Here is a 12547-nt window from a genome sequence, read left to right as displayed (position 1 = left end):
AATAGACTGTTTTAAAGGGGAATGCTCTGGACCTATAATAGACTGTTTAAAAGGGAATGCTCTGGACCTATAATAGCCTGTTTTAAAGGGTGAATGCTCTGGACCTATAATAGCCTGTTTTAAAGGGGAATGCTCTGGACCTATAATAGCCTGTTTTAAAGGGGAATGCTCTGGACCTATAATATACTGTTTTAAAGGGAAATGCTCTGGACCTATAATAGCCTGTTTTAAAGGGGAATGCTCTGGACCTATAATAGCCTGTTTTAAAGGGGAATGCTCTGGACCTATAATAGCCTGTTTTAAAGGGGAATGCTCTGGACCTATAATAGCCTGTTTTAAAGGGGAATACTCTGGACCTATAATATACTGTTTTAAAGGGGAATGCTCTGGACCTATAATATACTGGTTTAAAGGGGAATGCTCTGGACCTATAATAGACTGTTTTAAAGGGTGAATGCTCTGGACCTATAACATACTGTTTTAAAGGGGAATGCTCTGGACCTATAATATACTGGTTTAAAGGGGAATGCTCTGGACCTATAATAGACTGTTTTAAAGGGTGAATGCTCTGGACCTATAATATACTGTTTTAAAGGGGAATGCTCTGGACCTATAATATACTGGTTTAAAGGGGAATGCTCTGGACCTATAATAGACTGTTTTAAAGGGTGAATGCTCTGGACCTATAATATACTGTTTAAAAGGGGAATGCTCTGGACCTATAATATACTGTTTTAAAGGGGAATGCTCTGGACCTATAATATACTGTTTTAAAGGGGAATGCTCTGTACCTATAATAGCCTGTTTTAAAGGGGAATGCTCTGGACCTATAATAGCCTGTTTTAAAGGGGAATGCTCTGGACCTATAATAGCCTGTTTTAAAGGGGAATGCTCTGGACCTATAATAGCCTGTTTTAAAGGGGAATGCTCTGGACCTATAATATACTGTTTTAAAGGGTGAATGCTCTGGACCTATAATAGCCTGTTTTAAAGGGTGAATGCTCTGGACCTATAATATACTGTTTTAAAGGGGAATGCTCTGTACCTATAATAGCCTGTTTAAAAGGGGAATGCTCTGGACCTATAATAGGTGAATGCTCTGGACCTATAATATACTGTTTTAAAGGGGAATGCTCTGGACCTATAATATACTGTTTTAAAGGGGAATGCTCTGGACCTATAATAGCCTGTTTTAAAGGGTGAATGCTCTGGACCTATAATAGCCTGTTTTAAAGGGGAATGCTCTGGACCTATAATAGACTGTTTTAAAGGTGAATGCTCTGGACCTATAATATACTGGTTTAAAGGGGAATGCTCTGGACCTATAATAGACTGGTTTAAAAGGTGAATGCTCTGGACCTATAATATACTGTTTTAAAGGGGAATGCTCTGGACCTATAATAGGTGAATGATCTGGACCTATAATAGCCTGTTTTAAAGGGGAATGCTCTGGACCTATAATATACTGTTTAAAAGGGTGAATGCTCTGGACCTATAATATACTGTTTAAAAGGGTGAATGCTCTGGACCTATAATAGCCTGTTTTAAAGGGTGAATGCTCTGGACCTATAATAGCCTGTTCTAAAGGGGAATGCTCTGGACCTATAATAGCCTGTTTTAAAGGGTGAATGCTCTGGACCTATAATATACTGTTTTAAAGGGTGAATGCTCTGGACCTATAATATACTGTTTTAAAGGGTGAATAATCTGGACCTATAATAGCCTGTTTTAAAGGGGAATGCTCTGGACCTATAATAGCCTGTTTTAAAGGGGAATGCTCTGGACCTATAATAGACTGTTTTAAAGGTGAATGCTCTGGACCTATAATAGACTGTTTTAAAGGGGAATGCTCTGTACCTATAATAGACTGTTTTAAAGGGGAATGCTCTGGACCTATAATATACTGTTTTAAAGGGGAATGCTCTGTACCTATAATAGACTGTTTTAAAGGGGAATGCTCTGGACCTATAATAGCCTGTTTTAAAGGGTGAATGCTCTGGACCTATAATAGGGGAATGCTCTGGACCTATAATAGGTGAATGCTCTGGACCAATAATAGGTGAATGCTCTGGACCTATAATAGCCTGTTATAAAGGGTGAATGCTCTGGACCTATAATAGACTGGTTTAAAGGTGAATGCTCTGGACCTATAATAGGTGAATGCTCTGGACCTATAATAGGTGAATACTCTGGACCTATAATAGCCTGTTTTAAAGGGGAATGTTCTGGACCTATAATAGCCTGTTTTAAAGGTGAATGCTCTGGACCTATAATAGGTGAATACTCTGGACCTATAATAGCCTGTTTTAAAGGGTGAATGCTCTGGACCTATAATAGGGGAATGCTCTGGACCTATAATAGGGGAATGCTCTGGACCTATAATAGGTGAATGCTCTGGACCTATAATAGGTGAATGCTCTGGACCTATAATAGGTGAATGCTCTGGACCTATAATAGGTGAATGCTCTGGACCTATAATAGGTGAATGCTCTGGACCTATAATAGGTGAATGCTCTGGACCTATAATAGGGGAATGCTCTGGACCTATAATAGACTGTTTTAAAGGGGAATATATATTTTATTCAGTGAATAGTCTATTATCTAACTGATGCCTACTGATTGAATAAAGATGGCAGTCGGAATGCATTATCCTGCACTTCTAGCCCTGTGTGTGTGTGTGCGTGTTTGTGTGTGTGCGCGTGTGTGTGTGTGTGTGTGTGTGTGTGTGAGGGGGCAATGGTTCCATTGTGTTCTGTCTGGGAAGGAGTTGTCATGTCCCAGCTTGTTCTATGGTCCTTATAGCAGTGCCCTGTGCCCACTACTCTGAGTGTGTGTGTGTGTGTGTGTGTTGTATATAAACCCTATAAAACCTACTCTCCAGGCCTCTGTGACAATCTGTCCATTGCCAGGCGACCAGCAGCAGTCAGCTTACAGCCCAGTGAAGAGGCTGGACCACCCAGTCTGTGGTGGAAGGGCCTTTCAGGCTCCATGCCTGCTCTATTCTCTAGTCTCCCCTGGCTTCTGGAGACTGTTTGCAGTGAGACACAACAGTGGCACAACTCTTCTTTTCTTCTATGGGGCCAACGCCGTCTTTCTCTTCTCAAAGGGCAAAGGCAACGGCTTGAAGGACTTCCAAACAATTTCAAGGATGGATTGAGAGTTTGTCAAGTGTTGTCAGACAATACAAATGTCCTTTTTGTGTTTACTTAGCTGAAAAACAAGCAAAACTGAAAGTTTTTCGGTTATAGTTCATATGCCAATAGCGAACCATAATCGACCTTTTGTTTGATTACTTTTTATTGACCATTTCTAAATATTTCATTGTAGGATTTACAAATATATATAATTTAATTTTGACAATATTCAACATAAGTTAGAATATTTTCTTCTTAGGGATAAACAATTAAATGTATTCTACTTTTAGTGATATTATCACATAGATATAATAAGTATGGAAGCTATTTGAGTTGTTTGGAATGGATAGTGTTCTAGAACAGAGTGTTTGGAATGGATAGTATTCTAGAACAGAGTGTTTGGAATGGATAGTGTTCTAGAACAGAGCGTTTGGAATGGATAGTGTTCTAGAACAGAGTGTTTGGAATGGATAGTGTTCTAGAACAGAGTGTTTGGAATGGATAGTGTTCTAGAACAGAGTGTTTGGAATGGATAGTGTTCTAGAACAGAGTGTTTGGAATGGATAGTGTTCTAGAACAGAGTGTTTGGAATGGATAGTGTTCTAGAACAGAGTGTTTGGAATGGATAGTGTTCTAGAACAGAGTGTTTGGAATGGATAGTGTTCTAGAACAGAGTGTTTGGAATGGATAGTGTTCTAGAACAGAGTGTTTGGAATGGATAGTGTTCTAGAACAGAGTGTTTGGAATGGATAGTGTTCTAGAACAGAGTGTTTGGAATGGATAGTGTTCTAGAACAGAGTGTTTGGAATGGATAGTGTTCTAGAACAGAGTGTTTGGAATGGATAGTGTTCTAGAACAGAGCGTTTGGAATGGATAGTGTTCTAGAACAGAGTGTTTGGAATGGATAGTGTTCTAGAACAGAGTTTTTGGAATGGATAATGTTCTAGAACAGAGTGACGTACATGTTGAGTCAGTTTACACTCAATGGAAGAGCTCTCCCCCTAGTGGTCAGGACCAATGACATGAACCCTGGTCAGAACCAATCACATGAACCCTGGTCAGGACCGATCATATGAACCCTGGTCAGGACCAATCATATGAACCCTGGTCAGGACCGATCATATGAACCCTGGTCAGGACCAATCATATGAACCCTGGTCAGGACCAATCATATGAACCCTGGTCAGGACCAATCACATGAACCCTGGTCAGGACCAATCATATGAACCCTGGTCAGGACCAATCATATAGTGGAGGGGAAAGTCATTTTACCATCTGTTTCATTTTGTGAATACGTTTCACCCACTTATTATGGTAGATAAGTGTTTTTTGGTATTAAGTTTTACACATCTATTTACCCACAGAGCTTTTTCTTACCACTATACCACTGGTCAGGAGGTAATCAGAGTGGACCAGAATACCTACCAAGTGGTTATCAATATGATATCAGAGGGGACCAGAATACCTACCAAGTGGTTATCAATGTGATATCAGAGGGGACCAGAATACCTACCAAGTGGTTATCAATATGATATCAGAGGGGACCAGAATACCTACCAAGTGGTTATCAATATGATATCAGAGTGGACCAGAATACCTACCAAGTGGTTATCAATATGATATCAGAGGGGACCAGAATACCTACCAAGTGGTTATCAATATGATATCAGAGTGGACCAGAATACCTACCAAGTGGTTATCAATGTGATATCAGAGTGGACCAGAATACCTACCAAGTGGTTATCAATGTGATATCAGAGTGGACCAGAATACCTACCAAGTGGTTATCAATGTGATATCAGAGTGGACCAGAATACCTACCAAGTGGTTATCAATGTGATATCAGAGTGGACCAGAATACCTACCAAGTGGTTATCAATGTGATATCAGAGTGGACCAGAATACCTACCAAGTGGTTATCAATGTGATATCAGAGTGGACCAGAATACCTACCAAGTGGTTATCAATATGATATCAGAGTGGACCAGAATACCTACCAAGTGGTTATCAATGTGATATCAGAGTGGACCAGAATACCTACCAAGTGGTTATCAATATGATATCAGAGTGGACCAGAATACCTACCAAGTGGTTATCAATGTGATATCAGAGTGGACCAGAATACCTACCAAGTGGTTATCAATATGATATCAGAGGGGACCAGAATACCTACCAAGTGGTTATCAATGTGATATCAGAGTGGACCAGAATACCTACCAAGTGGTTATCAATATGATATCAGAGTGGACCAGAATACCTACCAAGTGGTTATCAATGTGATATCAGAGGGGACCAGAATACCTACCAAGTGGTTATCAATGTGATATCAGAGTGGACCAGAATAACTACCAAGTGGTTATCAATGTGATATCAGAGTGGACCAGAATACCTACCAAGTGGTTATCAATGTGATATCAGAGTGGACCAGAATACCTACCAAGTGGTTATCAATATGATATCAGAGTGGACCAGAATACCTACCAAGTGGTTATCAATGTGATATCAGAGGGGACCAGAATACCTACCAAGTGGTTATCAATATGATATCAGAGGGGACCAGAATACCTACCAAGTGGTTATCAATATGATATCAGAGTGGACCAGAATACCTACCAAGTGGTTATCAATATGATATCAGAGGGGACCAGAATACCTACCAAGTGGTTATCAATATGATATCAGAGTGGACCAGAATACCTACCAAGTGGTTATCAATGTGATATCAGAGTGGACCAGAATACCTACCAAGTGGTTATCAATGTGATATCAGAGTGGACCAGAATACCTACCAAGTGGTTATCAATGTGATATCAGAGTGGACCAGAATACCTACCAAGTGGTTATCAATGTGATATCAGAGTGGACCAGAATACCTACCAAGTGGTTATCAATGTGATATCAGAGTGGACCAGAATACCTACCAAGTGGTTATCAATGTGATATCAGAGTGGACCAGAATACCTACCAAGTGGTTATCAATGTGATATCAGAGTGGACCAGAATACCTACCAAGTGGTTATCAATATGATATCAGAGTGGACCAGAATACCTACCAAGTGGTTATCAATGTGATATCAGAGTGGACCAGAATACCTACCAAGTGGTTATCAATATGATATCAGAGTGGACCAGAATACCTACCAAGTGGTTATCAATGTGATATCAGAGTGGACCAGAATACCTACCAAGTGGTTATCAATATGATATCAGAGGGGACCAGAATACCTACCAAGTGGTTATCAATGTGATATCAGAGTGGACCAGAATACCTACCAAGTGGTTATCAATATGATATCAGAGTGGACCAGAATACCTACCAAGTGGTTATCAATGTGATATCAGAGGGGACCAGAATACCTACCAAGTGGTTATCAATGTGATATCAGAGTGGACCAGAATAACTACCAAGTGGTTATCAATGTGATATCAGAGTGGACCAGAATACCTACCAAGTGGTTATCAATGTGATATCAGAGTGGACCAGAATACCTACCAAGTGGTTATCAATGTGATATCAGAGTGGACCAGAATACCTACCAAGTGGTTATCAATGTGATATCAGAGTGGACCAGAATACCTACCAAGTGGTTATCAATATGATATCAGAGTGGACCAGAATACCTACCAAGTGGTTATCAATGTGATATCAGAGTGGACCAGAATACCTACCAAGTGGTTATCAATATGATATCAGAGTGGACCAGAATACCTACCAAGTGGTTATCAATGTGATATCAGAGTGGACCAGAATACCTACCAAGTGGTTATCAATATGATATCAGAGGGGACCAGAATACCTACCAAGTGGTTATCAATGTGATATCAGAGTGGACCAGAATACCTACCAAGTGGTTATCAATATGATATCAGAGTGGACCAGAATACCTACCAAGTGGTTATCAATGTGATATCAGAGGGGACCAGAATACCTACCAAGTGGTTATCAATGTGATATCAGAGTGGACCAGAATAACTACCAAGTGGTTATCAATGTGATATCAGAGTGGACCAGAATACCTACCAAGTGGTTATCAATGTGATATCAGAGTGGACCAGAATACCTACCAAGTGGTTATCAATGTGATATCAGAGTGGACCAGAATACCTACCAAGTGGTTATCAATGTGATATCAGAGTGGACCAGAATACCTACCAAGTGGTTATCAATGTGATATCAGAGTGGACCAGAATACCTACCAAGTGGTTATCAATATGATATCAGAGTGGACCAGAATACCTACCAAGTGGTTATCAATGTGTTGATGTGAACATTATTTAACAGTTTTAAGAACATAAGACATTATGATGAGGCATTTGGTAACATTATTTAAAGGGATAATTTAGTTTTAGGACGTGGTATTTCTAATGTTTCTCAGTAGTTAATTTCCATATTGTGGTAAACAGTTATGTATTAATATAGCTGGTGGCCTAATTCAGGATCTGAGAGAGTAGATTCATTAGTTTTTAGCTAATGGGCACAAACATTAAAAAACAAACTTCTTTACTTTGTAACTCAGACTGGATAGTGTCGTTTTAAAACAACTAAAGCTAAATTATTCAGCGAGTGTTGATTCTATTGACAAAAGACAATTTGTTTTAGTGTGTGAGGTGGCAGTACGCTAAAACATTCTGCGTCTTTCTGCCGTGCTTCAGTTAAATGTTTGTGTTAATTATGCTTAGAGAATATTTAAAACAGTTTTAAGTGAGGAAGTGTAAATGAGGAAAAGGAAGTAGTGTTCGTGAACTATAGCCCCCCCCCCCCCCCCCCCCCCCCCCACCCAGTTCGTACTCACACGCGTCGCTACTGATTAGCTGCTTCCTCTGCAGGAAGAATGGTATGAATTTAAGTTAAAACTCAATTTAACACAGACCATTACAAGTTGTGCAGATTGTCTGACATGAACAAGCTAACCTAACAGTGGACCCACTAGCCCACAGTACATACTAGTATATACAGTTGAAGTGGGAAGTTTACATACACCTTAGGTTGGAGTCATTAAAACTCGTTTTTCAACCACTCCACAAATTTATTGTAAACAAACTATAGTTTTGGCAAGTCAGTTAGGACATCTACTTTGTGTATGACACAAGTCATTTTTCCAACAATTGTTTACAGACAGATTATCTCATTTATAATTCACTGTATCACAATTCCAGTGGGTCAGAAGTTTACATACACTAAGTTGACTGTGCCTTTAAACAGCTTGGAAAACTCCAGAAAATTATGTCATGGCTTTAGAAGCTTCTGATAGGCTAATTGACATCATTTGAGTCAATTGGAGGCGTACCTGTGGATGTATTTCAAGGCCTACCTTCAAACTCAGTGCCTCTTTGCTTGATATCATGGGAAAATCAAAAGAAATCAGCCAAGACCTCAGAACAAAAATTGTAGACCTCCACAAGCCTGGTTCATCCTTGGGAGCAATTTCCAAATGCCTGAAGGTACCACGTTCACCTGTACAAACAATAGTACGCAAGTATAAACACCATGGGACCACGCAGCCGTCATACCGCTCAAGAAGGAGACGCGTTCTGTCTCCTAGAGATGAACGTACTTTGGTGCGAAAAGTGCAAATCATTCCCAGAAAAACAGCAAAGGATCTTGGGAAGATGCTGGAGGAAACAGGTACAAAAGTATCTATATCCACAGTAAAACGAGTCCTATATCGACGTAACCCGAAAAGACGCTCAACAAGGAAGAAGCCTCTGCTCCAAAACCACCAGAAAAAAGCCAGACTACGGTTTGCAACTGCACATGGGGACAAAGATCGTACATTTTGGAGAAATGTCCTCTGGTCTGATCAAACAAAAATAGAACTGTTTGGCCATCAGACCATCGTTATGTTTGGAGGAAAAAGGGGGATGCTTGCAAGCTGAAGAACACCATCCCAACCGTGAAGCACGGGGGTGGCAGCATCATGTTGTGGGGGTGCTTTGCTGCAGGAGGGACTGGTGCACTTCACAAAATAGATGGCATCATGAGGCGGGAAAATTATGTGGATATATTGAAGCAACATCTCAAGACATCAGTCAGGAAGTTAAAGCTTGGTCGCAAATAGGTCTTCCAAATGGACAATAACCCCAAGCATACTTCCAAAGTTGTGGTAAAATGGCTTAAAGGACAACAATGTCAAGGGTTTGGAGTGGCCATCACAAAGCCCTGACCTCAATCCCGTAGAACATTTTTGGGCAGAACTGAAAAAGCGTGTGCGAGCAAGGAGGCCTACAAATCTGACTCAGTTACACCAGCTCTGTCAGGAGGAATGGGCCAAAATTCACCCAACTTATTGTGGGAAGATTGTGGAAGACTACCCAAAATATTTTACGCAAGTTAAACAATTTCAAGGCAATGCTACCAAATACTAATTGAGTGTATGTGAACTTCTGACCCACTGGGAATGTGATGAAAGAAATAAAAGCTCAACTTAATAATTCTCTCTTACTATAATTCTGACATTTAACATTCTTAAAATAAAGTGGTGATTCTAACTGACCTTAAACAGGGAATTTAAACTAGGATTAAATGTCAGGAACTGTGAAAAGCTGAGTTTAAATGTATTTGGCTAAGGTGTATGTGAACTTCCGACTTCAACTGTAGTACCTAGCTAAAGACAGGACATTAGACTCAGTACATACTAGTATATAGTACCTAGCTACAGACAGGACAGTAGGTCTACAAGTTGTTGGGTTGATTCACACTCTGATTAACTCTCGAGAATCTCCATTAAAGAGTATTTTAGTCCAGAACTATAGGCTTTTAATATGTACAGTATCTGGGAAACCAGCCTACAGCGTCATAGGAATTGCTTAGCCTTGTGGTTCTGGCGTTTTCTAGATGACAAACTGAAAGCATCTCAGTAAGGAACAGAGCCTGCGTGTGGCTGCCCTCCTCAGCAGAAATTCATCCACAATCAGCACAACACCAATTATCAACTGGAAAAGCCCAACGTGATGTCACCTTGGCCTGCGTGTCTGTGTTTCAGTGATACGATGCTGTTAGCTGTTCACCTCTCCTCGGTAACATATCAAAAACCCTTAGAAGGAGCAGCACTACTAACTAACAGCAATAGTGACAGTTATATGGGTTCTACATGTTCTATGATCATTCTATGAGTTCTACCATGTTCTATCATTCTATGGGTTCTACCATGTTCTATCATTCTATGGGTTCTACTATGTTCTATGATCATTCTATGAGTTCTACCATGTTCTATCATTCTATGGGTTCTACCATGTTCTATCATTCTATGGGTACTACCATGTTCTATGAACATTCTATGGGTTCTACCATGTTCAATGATCATTACATGGGTTCTAGACTGTTCTGTGATCATTCTATGGGTTCTACCATATTCTATGATCATTATATGGGTTCTATCATATTATATGATCACTATATGGGTTCTACCATATTCTATGATCTTTCTATGGGTTCTACCGTGTTTAATGATCATTCCATGTGTTCTACCATATTCTATTATTCTATGGGTTCTACCATGTTCTATGGTAATTATTTCAGTTTTACCCTGTTCTATGATCATTCTATGGGTTCTACCATATTATATCATCATTATATGGGTTATACCGTGTTTAATGATCATTCCATGTGTTCTACCATGTTCTGTGATAATTATGTGGGTTATACCATGCTCTGTGATATTCTATGGGTTCTACCATGTTCTATGATATTCTATGGGTTTTTAATGATCATGATATGGGTTTTAACATGTTTAATGATCATTATATGGGTTCTCCATGTTTGATGATATTATATGGGTTCTACATGTTCTATTATATTCTATTATATTCTATGGGTTCTACATGTTCTATGGTATTCTATGGGTTCTACATGTTCTATGGTATTCTATGGGTTCTACATGTTCTGTGGTACTCTATGGGTTCTACATGTTCTGTGATATTCTATGGGTTCTACATGTTCTATGATATTCTATGGGTTCAACCATGTTCTATGATATTCTATGGGTTCTACATGTTCTATGACATTCAATGGGTTCTATGGGTTCTATAATAATTATATGGGTTCTACCATGTTTACCCTTAAATATATTCTCCATGTACCTACCATTATATTACAGGCTGGACCAAATACAGTAGAATTGAGGACTTTGTTGTTCAGACAGTGCTTCACTTGCTTCAAGGGCCGATGTAATGAGTTATAATGCTAACACGTTTGAATGAAAATAAAGTGTTTTAGACCTAAGAAGAGACAAATCTGTACAGAAACCAAGCGATGCCTTGATGACACTGAAAAATATATTAATGAGCATGCTTGAGGCGTGACATAGAAACCAGGGCTGGGGATGTACTGTGCTTTACAATCATACATTATTCTCTTTTTTCATAACGCCGCTAAGTTACGATACTGAATAATTACTGCTAATAATAGTAGGCTACTGTGGTGTGTTTTTGTTCCCTGAGCAGATCTGTGGTGCAGTCTGTTACACCTTTTAATTTACAACATTTCCATTTCCCAAAAATTCAACATATACCGTATACTGTGAGGATTTCACATTTTCGCTTGTAGAACCCGGTGATGCGGTATGGTTCTGTGGCTGTGAAGTAGGCTGCGGATCTTTGACAGATCGGAGTAAAAAAAAAAAAAAAAAACAATTTCCTGTCGTGGATCAGTTGTCGTGGAGACGGGTGACAGGTAAAATAAATCGGGTCGGTTCCCTACATGCCGTAATTCACTGAAAGTTAAACATCCATAAAAGGTTAAAGAACTCTGACCTTGACGATCTAACTACGCAAGAAAACCCAATGATGTGTACAAGGCCTACCTCGGCACTCGACAGATTATGATAAAATATGTCTCGGCATCGCAAAAAAATAACTGTATGTCTCTCATGACATATAATAGGACCGGTATTTCAATAAGATCCCAATTTCTTTTGCACTAAAATGTTTTATAGATGGCTATAAACTATGTAGGGTGGGACAGACAGGTTAGGTTGTTTTGTCTTCATGCAGGGCAGGCTGACACTATAACGTATTCGTCTCAAAATGGCACCCTGTTCCCTCTGTAGGGCAGAGTTCCTTCACGGGCTCTGGTCAAAAGTAGTGCACTATGTAGGGAAATAGGCTGCCATTTTGGGAGGTAGCCACAGAGACCTGCCTGCTCCTCTTCTCTTCTCACTGTTAAAAACAGATGACGGCTCCCAAACGCGCCAGTTAAAAAACACTTTCCCCACCACAAGTTAAAAGCCATAAAATGGGCACATCAAAACTTATAAACCTTAGCAGCGTTTTGCCCTGACCTCTGCAAATTATTTCAAAAAGTTTTTTTTTTTGGCATATATATTTAAAAAGTGTCATAATTTATTATTTAGTCTTTGAACTGAGTTTAGTTCATTTGCGTTATATTTTAAATGTTCTTCACGCACAATATAAGA

This window comes from Oncorhynchus kisutch, unplaced genomic scaffold (genome assembly GCF_002021735.2).
Source record: "Oncorhynchus kisutch isolate 150728-3 unplaced genomic scaffold, Okis_V2 Okis03b-Okis08b_hom, whole genome shotgun sequence".
In the NCBI taxonomy this organism is placed as follows: domain Eukaryota; kingdom Metazoa; phylum Chordata; class Actinopteri; order Salmoniformes; family Salmonidae; genus Oncorhynchus; species Oncorhynchus kisutch.
Note: the sequence above shows the minus strand (reverse complement) of the source record.